The 15350-nt window shown below is 45.6% G+C and overlaps 1 pseudogene; it reads right to left on the bottom strand.

Annotated features, from left to right (window-relative positions):
* Positions 1-2786: 2786 nt before the first annotated feature.
* Positions 2787-15350, bottom strand: part of LOC137095563 (cytosolic Fe-S cluster assembly factor narfl-like) — a 34996-nt pseudogene continuing 22432 nt past the window's right edge.

The following is a 15350-nucleotide window of genomic DNA, read 5'->3' as shown; positions in this document are numbered from 1 at the left end:
TTAGGCTTTGCTTCAGAAAAGGTCTGCAAACCTTTTCACTCCGCAAACCATCTTGAGGTGGGGAGGGAATGTGAAGATCCCTTACCTTGCCAGCTGGGGGTGGCAGGGCCTAGGAAGAGACAGGCTAGGTAGTTTCAGCTTGGAAGGCCTGGCAGAGAGCTGCAGGAGCCATCTTGGTTTAGGGAAAAGCTCCAGTGCAGAGAGGGGGAGTGGCCGAGGCCTGAGCCAGCCCAGCAACAGCCAGGATTGGTTTGGAAAAGGGGGGCGGAGTTAGCCAGTTGGAGGGAAAGAGAGAATTTTATTTTGACAGTTCAGTTCAGTTCTGGGTGATGTTAGAGTAGGATTAGAGTTTTAGGAGTCTCTGTTAGGAATAGGCAGCTTGCCTGTAGTTTGCACAGCAAAGTAGGCTGTGGCAGACTGGTTACAGCTATTTTAGAAAAGAAAATAGCTGGGTTTTGTTTAGGAATTGTAACAAAGAATAGAACCATTCTCTCAAGCAACCGTTACGCTTCTAAGAACCAAGAACACTTTAATTTGTAACAGCCAAGCCTCTACAACTGCATTCACTTTTATTCTGTAACTTGTATTCAATAAACCTTTCTTGTTATTTTTAAAATTTAAGCCTGAGTCAAGTGCCATTTTTGTTTTGAGTCCTTTTCCTTTTTGAATCAACCTCTCCTGTTTCCCCTCCAAGAAGCCCTTGGTAATAAACAGTACTTGGTGGTCCTAGAAGTGGTTTAAAAAGCCTTTTAACATTCTAAATAGCTAGAGGGTTCGTGATTCTTCAGTTTATGGTGGCAGTGAAGGTTTTAAATAAAGAGACATCCCCTCAAACGCTATAAGAGCCAAAGTGGTGTGAATTCCTTATTGAAGGAGGGTCAGTGTTGGGATCTGTTTGCCCCCTGTCCAGTGATATTGTTTGGCCATAAAGACTGCCTTTATAATTAGGGGTAGATGGTGGGAATGATCACATTGCCATCTGCCTGGTTATTATAACTGGTGTGGCAGAGGTGGGATTGCTTTACCCCCCTGCCCAGACGGCCATCGAGCGGTATCTTTATTCTTACCTTCCAAGTTCTGGTCTAGTTCAGTTTCCGTACTCAATGCATTCATTATAACACTTTGTCGAAGGCCAATAATATCAGGAATTTGAAATAACAGGGTTCAAATCCCTGCTCAACCATGGAAATGCTTTGGTCTGGCATGGGGACAGCCACACCCTCTCAGGGAGACCCCTTTCTGAATTGATCCAGATAAGGAACCCCTATTATTTTGGAGAGCTGGAATGGCTCAGTGGTTTGTGTGAACTAGGCCTCTAGGAGACCCAGGTTCAAATCCTGACTTGGCCATGGAAACCCCACAGGTCACACTCTCTCAGCCTCAAGCATTCTTTCTATTGGGATTTCCAAACAAACTAATGCAATGAATTTGGGCAAGTTGCACCTTCTCAGCCTCATAATAAAATTTTGGCAACCTTATTGAATTGAAATCTACGCAGCCCTCTCTCCGGACTCCCCCAGAACACAAAGAAATGCATACAAGTCTAGATTGCATCTTATAGTCAATACTCAATTTATCGTATGATAAAAGGACTTTTGGACTCTTCCAGTTTGCTGGTATGTCTATGATATCGAGCTCTTTTGGGGGGCTCTCCCAGCGGGGAGAATCCCAGAAGACCGCTAAGGGGGTCTTGTGACCTCGGTGAGCTGCCAGCAAAAGCCAATCCAAAGGACAAAATATTAAGAATTAATCTCACCAGAGGCTGAAGAGGTATCCAGTGACCGAAGCGTTTATTTCTGCGATTCAGCTGAAGAGGATGCGTTACAGGGATAATTCCACCATAAGCATAACATTACAGTGATTTTTTGGTATATTTATACAGACAGAACAAAGGAAAATCAGTTTGAAAATCCCGCCCGCCCTCTGTCAGCTTGCTCTGTCCTGATTGGCTGGCCCCGGAACAGCTGGGAGGAGGCTTGGCTGTATGTCCCGCCTCTCCTCCAATCACCGGGCGCTGCCACCTCCAGGGGGCCAATCGGAGCTCCCCTAGCGCCTCCGAAGATGGTCCAATCAGCAGCCAGGAGGCGGGACATGGTTTGACAGCTCAGAAGGGGCGGAATGCCTGGGAGGCATCCGCCAGCTGATCCGTGAGCTTTTGTTCTTAGCGACGGGGTGGCAGACGGGAGGAACAAAGAGCTTCCTGATTCCTTGATTGAAGGTGTGTGGAAATATGAAAAGGGGCTGTTGATGGCATTTGGATCTCAAAACTCTGTAAACAAGGGGACCCTGAACACAAAGGAGCTGCACAAATACCATGGGTTGAGTTAATCAATCCTTTTTCCGGGTTTCAGCTGACTTATCTCTCAGCCCATTGTCTGAACTCTGAAAATGAGCCCTGAGATAGGATCAACTCCGGCCCATGCAAATGTTAATGTGAATGGATTTATTCTGAGGAACTAGGATTTCCCCCACCAGTAACCTCAGGTCACATTCCTTTTCTGGGGCAAAGTTCGGAAGGGAAAATGGTAGGGAAGAAGGCAAGGGTACATTTCATAGATACATATTACAGATTTTACATTCTTCATATAATTCATAAATGGATCCCCATCCCCAACCCAGCAAAGTTTATTAAGGACAATAATAGTTGATAGTAAAAGCATTTCATTTCTGCCAGAATCATGATCTCCCTGGCGAGGGCACACACACACAGGCGGAGGCTGTTGTTCCTCCCAAGAGGAGCCTGGTTCGGGGCCCGCAAAGAGGGTCCAAGTCAGTACGGCATCAAGTCAATAAGCGAGGGCAAAAGAGTCCGAGAAAGGTTTCCAAGCGGTGAGGTGTGGGGCAATGTCCTTCAGAAAACTGTGTCTCCCAGCTGAGGCCTGGGACCCGTCTGGCCCCCTCCCCGGGGCTCCTGCGGGCGACTGCCGCGGGTCCCAGGCTGCCAGGATCAATGTGGAGCGAGCACGGCTGCGGAGAAGCGGAAAACCCGGCCAGACTGACAATCAGCTGTTTCTCTGCAAGATAAAATACTTAAAACAAAACTAATTTTTTCTCGGGTGAAGGAGCCCAAAACGAAGAAAAGGAGATGACAGTCAGTCTTAGAATTAGTCATAGAAAAATATAAAATTGGAACGGCGGCGATCCGCCATCTTAAGTGTTTTCGTGGATAGCGGGGTTTGTAATGGCGGTTTCCGTATCCGCGGTCCAATCGAACGCAGATTCGGGGTCCGGGGGGCACCTGGAGGCGCCCCCCGTGGGCCCACGGCTCTCCGGGGCCCGGAAAGGGGTTTATTGAGGAGTTATTGGTTCTGAGTCAAGGAAGGATACAAAAGTAACATGCGGAGAGATAGAAAGTTGCAAGTTTCAAGTACTTTATTAGGGAAAGATACAAAGTGAAGGGAGAGGGAAAGTTAGCTGAAGTTGCAGGCATTCCTGGTCTTAGAGCTAGCGGCTGGGGCACATTTCGTCTGCTGGCCTCAAAAGCTTGGTCCAGGAACTGCGGAACTCTCCGCTGCAGCTCATACCAATGTGAAGGCGGGGCTTCCAGCTGCGCTCGAAGTCATCTATATGTCTCCAAGTTACAGTGTCCCTATGGCGAACTGGTCACTGGTTTTTCTTGGCAAAGTTTGTACAAAGGAGGTTTGCCGTTTGCCTTCCTCTGAGGCTGAGAGAATATGGTTTGGGCCCAGTGGGTTTCTATGTAAGGATGCGGACCCAGATCTCAGAAAATAATCCTCCAGTGCTCAAATTGCTTGCTTACACCAAGTTGTTCATGAAAAGCAGAACTCCTTCAACTTCCCGGCAGCAAAGGTGCCTCAGTGTTTTGAATGTTAGATTAAAGCTCTGGAGTCCAGGGTTTGAATCCTCCCTTTTGGCCATGAAGCCTAATGAGTCCCCTTGGGCAGGGTGCACGGTCTCAGCCTCAGATAACCTCTTGCGATGATAGCCTTGCCTTTGAGCCCTCCACAAAGCAACAAACTGCTCCCTCTCTGCTTCCGTCTCTCGAAGCACCCAAGGCAAACTCTATATAAAACTTTTTTTCCCCAACACGCCCTAAATCTGGCCCTGATCCAGCAGGTGGGTGGGATTCCTGGTTTATTACAGATGTGAAATGCTGAATGTCCTGTTTATTACTAGGAGGTTTGTATTAAAACTCGGTCACACCTGTTGCCTTTCCGCCCGGACCTCATTTGACTTCCACATCTTTATCTGTGACTCGGACAATGGGAGAGAAGGCGCGTCACTCCCACGTGCAGATAGGACGCAATGGGGGAGGGGTAACCCATATGGTTTGGATCAGGATCCACAGTGAACCTTGTAATAGATTAGAGAGCTAATTGGCTCTAAATAAAGGAATGGATTTCAACAGGGAGAAATGTAAGGTGGAAATAAACAAAATGCACAGATATAAGATGTGGAGTCCCTGGCTTCAAAACATGTGTAAGTAATCTAGGAGTTTTATGAGGCCACAAACTGAGGAAGAGCCAACAGTGTGATGTGGCAGCAAAAAAAAAATGCAATTCTAGGAGTCTAGTGTCTAGATTGAGGGAAGTAATATGGATTGTGGCTTGATGATGGATGGATGGATTAATGGATAGGATAGATAGGCAGGCAGGCATGAAAAGATCTAGGAGTCTTAGTGGACCACTAGATGGGGGTGAGTCAAAAGTGTGAAGCAGCAGTGAAAAAGACCAATGCGATTCTAGGCTGTATCAATTGGAGCGTAGTGTCTAGATTAATAGAAGTAATATTGGCTATAGCTTGACAATAATTATATGTGTGCGCGCGTATGTATGCATATATATGAAAGGAATCTAGGAGCCTTAGTAGACCACAAGCTGAACAAGACAGTGTGATGCGGCAGCTAAAAAGGCCATTACAATTCTAGATTGTAACAATAGGAATGTAGTTGCGGTAATATTGGGTATGGCTTGAATATGTGTATATGTGTGTATGGCAAATATATATATATATGAATGAAACTGATCTAGAAGTATTAGTGGACTACGAGCTGAACAGAAGTCTACAGTGTGACATGGCAGGTAAAAAAGCCAATGTGTTAACTCCTACATCTATAGGAGCAAATATCTATACCAAGGAAAGTCCCACTGTGAGATCTATCATTGGCACCCTTTAGTCGGTCCATAATCAGCATATTGCTTAACCAATTAACCTACAACTTGATGTCTGTCATCATTAGAGATCAATGTGTTTAATTAAATAATACTTAATGTTCCAAGGAAACAGTGGCCCTTGAGAAAGTGGCTTCCTTCTGCATTAGAACTCTTCAAGGGACTTGACCTGAATAACAAAACCCTGAGTTGCTTTTTCTGAGTTTTAACTCCTTCTCCTGGAAAAACAATTAACTCAACATGACCAAAAGGTTGGGAGAATTCTGCCTCTGAACCAAATTTGCTTTTGCAAAATGCCCAAAGGATGTTTCTGTTCCTGAATTCGAGAAGTATTTCGACCTTAGAGGAAAGCAATCTTGAGAGCCAGGAGCGGGAGTTTGGCAACTTAATTGTGATAAAAAGCAGGATGATGATGACAACAACGAGGACAACAACAATACCATTTTGAGCATTAAACTAAGAGTCAATGGGAGGCCTGCATTTGAATCCCAGCTTAGCAATGGAACCCTATTGGGTGAGTCACACTCCGTCAGCCTCAAAAGGAGGCAATGGCAAAACCCACCTGAAGAAATCTTGAGAACAACAACAACAACAATAGTTTAGCTATGAGTCTAGGAGACCTGCATTTGAATCCCGGCAAAGCAACGGAACCGTATTGGGTGAGTCACACTCTCTCAGCCTCAAAAGGAACCAATGACGACAAAACCCACCTGAAGAAATCTTGAGAAGAAGAAGAAGAAGAAGTTGAAGTTTGAGCGAAGAGTCTGGGAGGCCTGCATTTGAATCTCAGCATAGCAATGGATCCCTTTTGGGTGAGTCACACTCTCTCAGCCTCAGAGGAAGGCAGCAGCAAACCTCCTCTGGACCAATCTGACCAAGAACACTGTTTAACTTAGGAATGAATTTAAGGCATGCAACAACAACAACAACATATTTGGATACTTTGGCTGGAATGTGGTGTCAAGTGATGCACCAAGATTTGGTTCCTGAAAAGGCACAAGCGACCGCTGCCAAAGGGCACACACCTGGGGACAGGCATGTAGCCGGGGAGGGGGGGCTTGGGGGGCTTGAGCCCTCCCAAAAAATTCTCATGGTGGTCCGCGAGAAGGACTTACGGGTACATTATTTAAACTGTTATGTTTATTCATATCATGATCTGATCACCATGCTCAATATATCCCATATGCATGGGGGTATTGGGGTAACGATACAAAAGGTTTGCTAGGGTAAACCCTCTTTCACTCAAACTCAGCCCCCCCCCCCCCTCCCAAACAAAATCCTGGCTACAGGCCTGCCTGGGGACATTGGGATGGAATAGTTAAAAAAGCAAATAATAACAAGACTAGAGTCAGGGAAGCGGGCAAAGCAGAACATCTCATAACGCAACATGTAATAACGCACGGTCACAAGCCACATTTCAGATAAATTCAAGGAACTTGGAGTGAAATGCGTGACTCGGCAGCTAAGGCGTGTTGCAATTCACACCTTGATCCCATACGTTTCCTACCAGAAGCTCTCATCCAACAGGTTGAGCACCTAGCCTCACCTTGATGTTGGCAGAAATGGCTCTTTCTTCTTTCCAGATGGGGTTATTCAGACTTTGAAAGAAGATGGCCTTTAATAGCCGGTCCCAAAGGGGATTGAACATCCCATGATGTACTTCACTTAAGGCTGGAAAAGAAGGAAGCGGTTGCTTCCTTTTTAAAAGACAGAAATGAAATACACAAAGATAGATTTAAAAATATGTGAAGGGCACCTAGGAGTCTTAGCAGACCCCAAGATGAACATGAGCCAAGAGTGTGATGCGGCAGCTAAAAAGACCAATGTGATTCCAGTCTGCATCCATAGGAGAATAATATCCAGAGAAGGAAAATCATAGTCCCACTATATTCCACTTTAGTCAGACTTCACATGAGAAGCACATTAGGTCAGCTATCCTCAGAGATGGTTTTGCCAGTGCCTTCCTCCCAAATAGGGCTTCAGGATTCATTGGCAGTCTCCCACCCAAAGACTAACCAGGGCTGACCTTGCTTGGCTTTCCAAATGAGGCTGGATTTGGGGCCTTCGGCATATTTAGGCCCTTAATTGAAATACTACTAAACAGCTGCAGTGGACAGATGAATTATGCATGGGATGGTTGGAATGCATCCATTAGACCTCACAAGCCGTCTGTCCTGGAACGTCATCCTAAAAGGTTACAATGCAAACAATTGCACAAATAGCAACAGGAGCTGTGTGATCCTGCTCATTGTTTTCCTTTGTGGACACATATTGGCGGTGCTCCAGCCCTTTGCCTTTTGTAAGTAAACAGCCTCTCCTTTGCAAGTCATCGGCATACATTATAACATGTGATGCACTCTGTGGTGCACCTTGCGATCCAATGTGGATGCAAATACTGCGTCAAACCTTTGTCATCTCGTTCTAGGCAGAAATGGGTAGAGAGAAGCAATTCCGCACAGTCTTAAATGGGGAGGGGTATGTTATTGAGAAAATGGACCACCTAAAATAAGAAACTCTAAATGAATTTACATTCAATATTTTCCCGCAGTCTTGCAATGCCAGCGGACTGCCTTCCAACATTTCACAACTCTGATAAAGCCAAGCAGGCTGCATCCTCCTCCTCTTCCTATGATTGAATTAGTTGAAATCACCTTTGGAAGGCTACCTAGTCTCTGGACATGTATCCCCATCCCCATTGACAGGATATCTCCTGTATTGTGTTGTCGAATGCTTTCATGGCTGGAAATATTAGGTTGCTGAATTTTCCAGGCTGTATGGCCATGTTCCAGAAGCATTCTCTCCTGATGTTTCACCCACATCTATGGCAGGCATCCTCAGAGATTCTGAGGTCTGTTGGAAACCAGGCAAGTGTGGTGCTATACCTGTGCTATAATGTCCAGGGTGGGAGAAATAACTCTTGTCTGAGGCAAGCGTGAATGTTTCAATTTGGCCGGCTTGATTAGTATTGAATGGCCTTACAGATTCAAAGCCTGGCTGCTTCCTGCCTGGGGGAATCCTTTTTGAGGAGGTTTTAGATGTCCCTGATTATTTCCTGCCTGGATTTCCCGTTTCCAGAGTGTTGTTTACTGTGCTAAATCTAGGGCTTTTTAAAAAAAATACTGGTGGTAGCCAAAATCTGGCTATTTTCATGGATTCCTCCTTTCTGTTGAAATAGTCCACATGCTTGTGGATTTCAATGGCTTCTCTGTTTGGTCTGACATGGTGGTTGTTAGAGTGATCCAGCATTTCTGGGTTCTCAAATAATATTCTTTGTCCAGGTTAGTTCATCAAGTGCTCTGCTATGGCTGACTTCTCTGGCTGAATTAGTCTGCAGTGCCTTTCATGTTCCTTGATTTATGTATGGGTGCTGTGTTTGGAAGTCCCTATGTAGGCTTATCCTGTATGTCCTGTATTTACGAACCAAAACCTATTCCATTGATAAGACTATTTAATAGGTTACCAGTAAGTATTTTTTTAAAAAGCCCACTAAAAACAAAATAATAAATAAGGAACACCACTCAGAAACAAAAGAACTCCAGACAACCAATGATCAAGTGCCAGTTAATATCCCCTGGACATTATTCCCCACATACACACACAGACACACAGACACACAGACACACACACACACACACGCACACATATATATACACACACACTTCACTTGCTTCACTGCCAACAGAACCTCTGAAGATGCCATTAGCCACAGATGCAGGAGAGAATGCTGCCTGGAACATGACCATACAGCCTGAAAAATTCACAGCAACCCAGTGATTCCGGCCATGAAAGCCTTCAACAACAAAATGGAAATGTATTTTCTGATTATTTCTGCTTTGAGGTCCTTCTTGGCCATTGAGATTAAAGACCTCTCAGCGTTTGCTTGTTCGATGTTTTGACCGCACGACGTGCCGGACTCACAGACCCATGGCTTAGCAGTACCCATTTGGTGAAAATTTCAATGCTTAATGTTTATTTTTGTTCACAGAGATTATCATTATTCCATTATTTCTTCTAAATATTACATTTAATGGAAGATATGCAAAGATACAGAATGGGGGATGCCTGGCTCGAGAGCAGTACGTGTGAAAAAGATCTTGGAGTCCTCGTGGACAACAAGTTAAACATGAGCCAACAATGTGATGTGGCGGCAAAAAAAGCCAATGGGATTTTGGCCTGCATCAATAGGAGCATAGTATCTAGATCTAGGGAAGTAATGCTATCCCTCTATTCTGTTTTGGTTAGACCACATCTGGAATATTGTGTCCAGTTCTGGGCACCACAATTCAAGAGAGATATTGACAAGCTGGAATGTGTCCAGAGGAGAGCGACTAAAATGATAAAAGGTCTGGAGAACAAGCCCTATGAGGAGCGGTTTAAGGAGCTGGGCATGTTTAGCCTGAAGAAGAGAAGGCTGAGAGGGGATATGATAGCCATGTATAAATATGTGAGAGGAAGCCACAAGGAGGAGGGAGCAAGCTTGTTTTCTGCTTCCCTGGAGACTAGGACGCGGAACAATGGCTTCAAACTACAAGAGAGGAGATTCCATCTGAACATGAGGAAGAACTTCCTGACTGTGAGAGCCGTTCAGCAGTGGAACTCTCTGCCCCGGAGTGTGGTGGAGGCTCCTTCTTTGGAAGCTTTTAAACAGAGGCCGGATGGCCATCTGTCAGGGGTGATTTGAATGCAATATTCCTGTTTCTTAGCAGGGGGTTGGACTGGATGGCCCATGAGGTCTCTTCCAACTCTTTGATTCTATGATTCTATATTTTCTATCCTTCCTGTTGTAAGACATATTCCTTATGATCGTTGGGCCATGGCAGTTAAAGTGGCACTCCTTCGACAATGTGGACACAATCAGCTATGACTGAACAATGCAGTTGCTCAATCAGGTTTAATGGCTCTGAGTCAATGATGCTCCTGTTTACCAGCAAGGAATCCTTATGACAAAGCAGTACAGGCCTTGTTATCGCCATGGCATCTTGCCCCAAAATAAGCTTATCACGAGGAAGGATCCCTGCCACGGCCTTTTTTGAGAATGTCTCCACAAATGGGTGCCTCCGCTGTCTCCGGAAAACCTTTTGCGTTGTTGGTGTGACTCATTCCAAAAACCAACCGGTAGTGACTGGACTTCGACATCCATCATCCAATGTCAGGGGAGAACTGGGGGGCGGGGGGAGGGAATGAGGGCATCCCTCACCAAAAAGTTAGATATTATGCCAGAAATAAAAGGAAATGCCCCTTTGTCCCTCAGTTTGCTATCACCACAGTCACTTGGAACTTCAGTTCTGCATTCAGGAGATTGTCACACTACACCTTTTCCCCCCAATGTTTTTATTAAGTTTCAACAAAATCCACTCATCACCAAAAAGGACACACTTAAACCAAGCAAACATAAAATAATTCAACTACATAATAAAAAATGAAGACACTACTTCAATGTTTTATCTAGATTTCCTTCTTTGAGGTTAATCTTCTTGCATTCCATTTGGTGAATTTGTTTATTTTGGTTCACATACACTGTTATTCCTTTCTTATTTCCTCTAAATATTGTATTTATTTCTAGACATTTCCTATCCTTTCTGTTGCAAGGAATATTCCTTGCAATTGTTCTCCACTTTCTTCCACTCTTTCTGCACCTTGTTTACAGAGCTCCCTTAAGCGGCTTAAGCGGCTGAGGGGGGAAAGGAAGGAGCCTGAGGCTGTTAGGAATTGTGGGAGTTGATGTCCAAAACACCTGGAGGGCCCAAGTTTGCCCATGCTTGATCTATGCTGTTGTGAATATACAGTGCTGTGATTCCACTTTAAATCCAATAGCTGCCTCCTTTGGAATTATGGGCTTTGCAGTTGAAGGAGGCTCTGGAGGGTTTTATAAAGGGCCCTTCCAAAACTGCAAATCCAAGGATTCCAAAGGAGTAAATACTAGTGTAGGTACCCAGTGGTGCCTAGGTTAGGTATCTAGTAATTGTAATGCTATATATTTGAAAAAGTCATTGTTTCTGGATTTATGAGTGAACACATTAAGAAAATGCATAAGGACATAGGTGGACTACAACTCACATCATGCCAAGTCAATCCCCCTCAAATCCTGCCAGTAGCTTAAGTTGGTCAAGTTGGGTCTATGTGCCAAGTTTGACCCAGATCCATTGTCAGTGGGACTTACAGTGTTCTCTGAATATGGGTGGACTATCATCCAGAAACAATTCCCCCCCCCCCCCCACACACACACAAAGCCTCTCCAGTATTTCCTGTTGGTCTTGCAGGGTCTGTGTGCATCTAGATCTGTTGTCGGTGGGACTCACAGTGCACTCTAAAAGTGAGGGCCAATAGGAAATTACCCACAAACATAGATACATACAAACTTTATTATTACATATATAGATATAGAAGATTACTACGATGTCTTTTCCGATACAAAGGGGAAGATCTGCTTGTATCCCGTGATGTTGCCGTTGGAGGTATCTCCTAAATCTATGCTTTTTGAGCAGAGGCACATTATTGATATTATTGAGAGAGTGAAGCTACTTACTGGGACAATGAACGCTGCTGATTTTAGACTCAGACATCATGACATTTATCCTAATCCAATCCCATAGGGATTTAAGGAAAAGGTAGTCTCCTGTCTTGCCACCTCTGTCCCAGAAGTGGAGAAGACCCTCACAATCTCGATGCGATTCTCAGGTCTGTCCCTTCTTGCCTTCACCACTTGATACCAAACCCCGTGTTGGCCCTCTCCACTGCGTGGTATTGCGTGTGGAAGGCTTCTCGGATCCGCTCCAAAGACGGGCCATCCAGCCACTGCTCGTAGAGGTCCGCAACAGTTCTGTTTGTCTCTGGGTCCTCCGGTGGGACAGAATTTGTATGTAAATCAGAATAGATAAATTTTGAAGTGTAACAAGGACTACGTGTGTGTGTGTGTGTGTGTGTATAAAAGCTTCCCTTGATATTAAGTCTAGTCGTGTCCAACTCTGGGGGTGGTCCTCATCTCCATTTCTAAGCTAAAGAGCCGGCATTGTCCATAGTCAATGTCATGTGGCCAGCGTGACTGCATGGAGTGCGTTACCTTCTTGCTGAGCAGTGCCTATTGATTCACTCACATTTGCATGTTTTCAAACTGCTAGATTAGCAGAAGCTGGGCTAACAGTGGGCGATCACCCCACTCCCCAAATTTGAACCGTTGACCTTTCGGTCAGCTTCAACAGCTCAGTGGTTTAACCTCTGTGCCACAAAGGGGGACCATGCACTTTGGATAGCATAGGAAAGGGCTAACACTCACGTGGCATTTGTTTTACTGTCTGTTTGGCTCCACCTCACTTTCTGTCCCTGTGAGAACTGTTATAGAAATTGTTATAGAAATTGGGAGGGGGTGGATGCCTGGCTCAATAGCAGTATATGTGAAAAAGATCTTGGGAGTCCTTGTCAACAGGAAGTGAACATGAGCCAACAATGTGATGCGGCAGCTTAAAAAAGCCAGTGGGATTTGGGCCTGCATCAATTGGAGTCTAGTGTCTAGATCCAGGGAAGTCACGTTACCCCTCTATTCTGGCTTGGTCACACCAACCTGGAATCACACTGTGCCAAATTCTGGCCACCATAACTGAAGAGAGATATTGACTCTAAGCTGAAATGTGTCCAGAGGAGGACGACTGAAAGGATCAAGGGTTTGGAGAACAGGCCCTATAAGGAGCAGCTTTAAAGAGCTGGGCATGTTTAGCCTGAAGAAGAATAAGTGAGAAGTCATAGGAAGCAAGCTTGTTTTCTGCTGCCATGGACACAGAACAATGGCTTCAAAGTACAGGAAATGAACATGGGGAAGACCTTCCTAACTGTGAGAGCTGTTCAGCATTGGAACTCTCTGCCCTGGAGTGTGGTGGAGGCTCTTTTGAGGCTTTTAAACAGAGGCTGGATGGCCATCTGTCAGGGGTGCTTTGAATGATTTTCCTGCTTCTTGGCAGGAGGTTGGACTGGATGGTCTACGAGGTCACGTCCAACTCTAAGATTCTATGATTCTAAGGACTGGGGGTAAAACTTCAGGGGAGACTCCTTTTCCCCATGATAATAAATCTTCCAGGAGTGGATTTCCCTTCTGAGGGGAAGATTCCTCTTACTTTCTGTTGTTTCATTCCTGTTCTTAACTAGGAGTTGTTTGTAAGTAGGATGTTTACACACACACGTACAGGCAGTCCCCGAGTTACAAACATGTATATATTAAAGGGACCTCTGACTCTTTAGTAGACTACAAGCTAGACATGAGCCAACAGTGTGATGTGGCAGCCAAAAAGCCCAATGGGATTCTAGGCTGCATCAACAGGTGTAGTGTCTAGACCAAGGAAAGTTATAGATCCACTCTCTTCTGCTTTGGTCAGGCCTTGTCTGGGATAAGCATGTGTCCAGTTCTGGGTAAACCAATCTAAGGAAATGGATAAGATGGAGGGTGTCCAGAGAAGGGCAACCCCAAAGGTCAAAGGTCTGGAAACCACAAATCCCTCTGAGCAGCAGCTTAGTGAGCTGGGGATGTTAAGCTTGGAAAAGAGAAGGCTCAGGCAAGGGGACATTAGAGCCATGTTTAAATACTGGAATGGATGTCCCATTGAGGACCAGGAAAGCTTGCTTTCTGCTGCTCCAGAGACCATGGATTCAAACATCAGGAAAAAGAGATTCCACCTAAACATGAGAAAGAACTTCCTAACTCAGAGCTGTTCAACCATGGTATATTCTCCCTTGAAATCCAATGGAGGCTCCTTCCTTCTCTAAAGGTTTTTCAGTAGAGGATGGCAATCTGCTAGAAGTGCTTTGATTGTGTCTTCGTGCATGACAGGGGTTGGACTGGATGGCCCTTAGGGACCTCTCTCCCCTCTAGGACCTCTAGCCCTATTTCTCTATGAACCTTCCAATGTCTATGAAGCTGGATGGCCATCTGTCAGGTGGGACTGGATGGTGTCTTTCAGAACAGGGTTGGGCTGGATGGCCTTTGGGTTCCCCTTCCAAGTCTAGGATTCGACTAACACAGATTCTCTCCTACCTTTGAGAACCAGACTCCCAGATCTTGGGTGGCATTTGGGGCTTTCGATTCGATCCCTTACCTGACGGACAGGCCATCACCTCGATGTAGTGGTAGGGCGACTTCTCCCATTTGAGTTTCTGCACAACGTTCTGGATATTCCGGAACCCATAGGCCAGGGCGAAGAGCAAGAGGGTCTCCCCGTCCTTCTCCAGGGCCACTTCTTGGAAATCCTTTTTCCTGGGAAGGGAAGCCATGGAGAAAGTGGGGAAGGGAGGCACAAGTGCTAGGCACTGGAACCAGGAGCTGTCCACAGCGAGGGGAAGGGATCGGATTCCACTCACTTTAGGGTTTTGTACTGAATCTCTTCCACTTGGATCCCAAATAGTTCCTTTGCTGCATGTTTGTAGATGTGCTCCAAGTAGCCCCCGGAGCCACCCCCAGAGTGGCCCTTGAGGCAACAGTCTTGGACAGCAGTGGCTCCCAAAGTGACCCATTTAAGGTAGAATCAGGTGTCAAACAGGGATGTGTTATTGCCCCAACTCTATTCTCCATCTTCATCGCTATGATACTTCACCTTGTTGATGGGAAGCTTCCCACCGGAGTGGAAATAATCTATCGGACAGATGGCAAGTTATTCAACCTCAGCAGACTGAAAGCCAGAACCAAGGTTACAACAACAGCTGTTATAGAACTCCAGTATGCTGATGACAATGTCGTCTGTGCGCATTCAGAAGAAGATCTACAAGCCACTCTAAACACCTTCGCAGAAGCATATGAGAAGCTCGGCCTGTCACTGAACATTGAGAAAACCAAGGTGCTGATCCAGCAGTCGCCAGTCAATCCCTCTCCAATGCCAGTAATACAGCTTAATGGTGTCACATTAGAAAATGTTGACCATTTCCGCTACCTTGGCAGCCACCTCTCCACCAAAGTCAACATCGACGCCGAAATACAACACCGCCTGAGCTCTGCAAGTGCAGCATTTTCCAGAATGAAGCAGAGAGTGTTTGAGGACCGGGACATCCGTAGGGATACCAAGGTGCTTGTTTATAAAGCTATTGTCCTCCCAACCCTGCTCTATGCCTGTGAGACATGGACTGTCTACAGACGTCACATGCAGCTCCTGGAACGTTTCCATCAGCGCTGCCTCCGGAAAATCCTGCAAATCTCCTGGGAAGACAAGCGGACAAATGTCAGTGTGCTGGAAGAAGCAAAGA

Source organism: Anolis sagrei, chromosome Y, assembly GCF_037176765.1.
Source record: "Anolis sagrei isolate rAnoSag1 chromosome Y, rAnoSag1.mat, whole genome shotgun sequence".
Taxonomy (NCBI): Eukaryota; Metazoa; Chordata; class Lepidosauria; order Squamata; family Dactyloidae; genus Anolis; species Anolis sagrei.
Note: the sequence above shows the minus strand (reverse complement) of the source record. Positions and strands in the feature narration are given on the sequence as shown.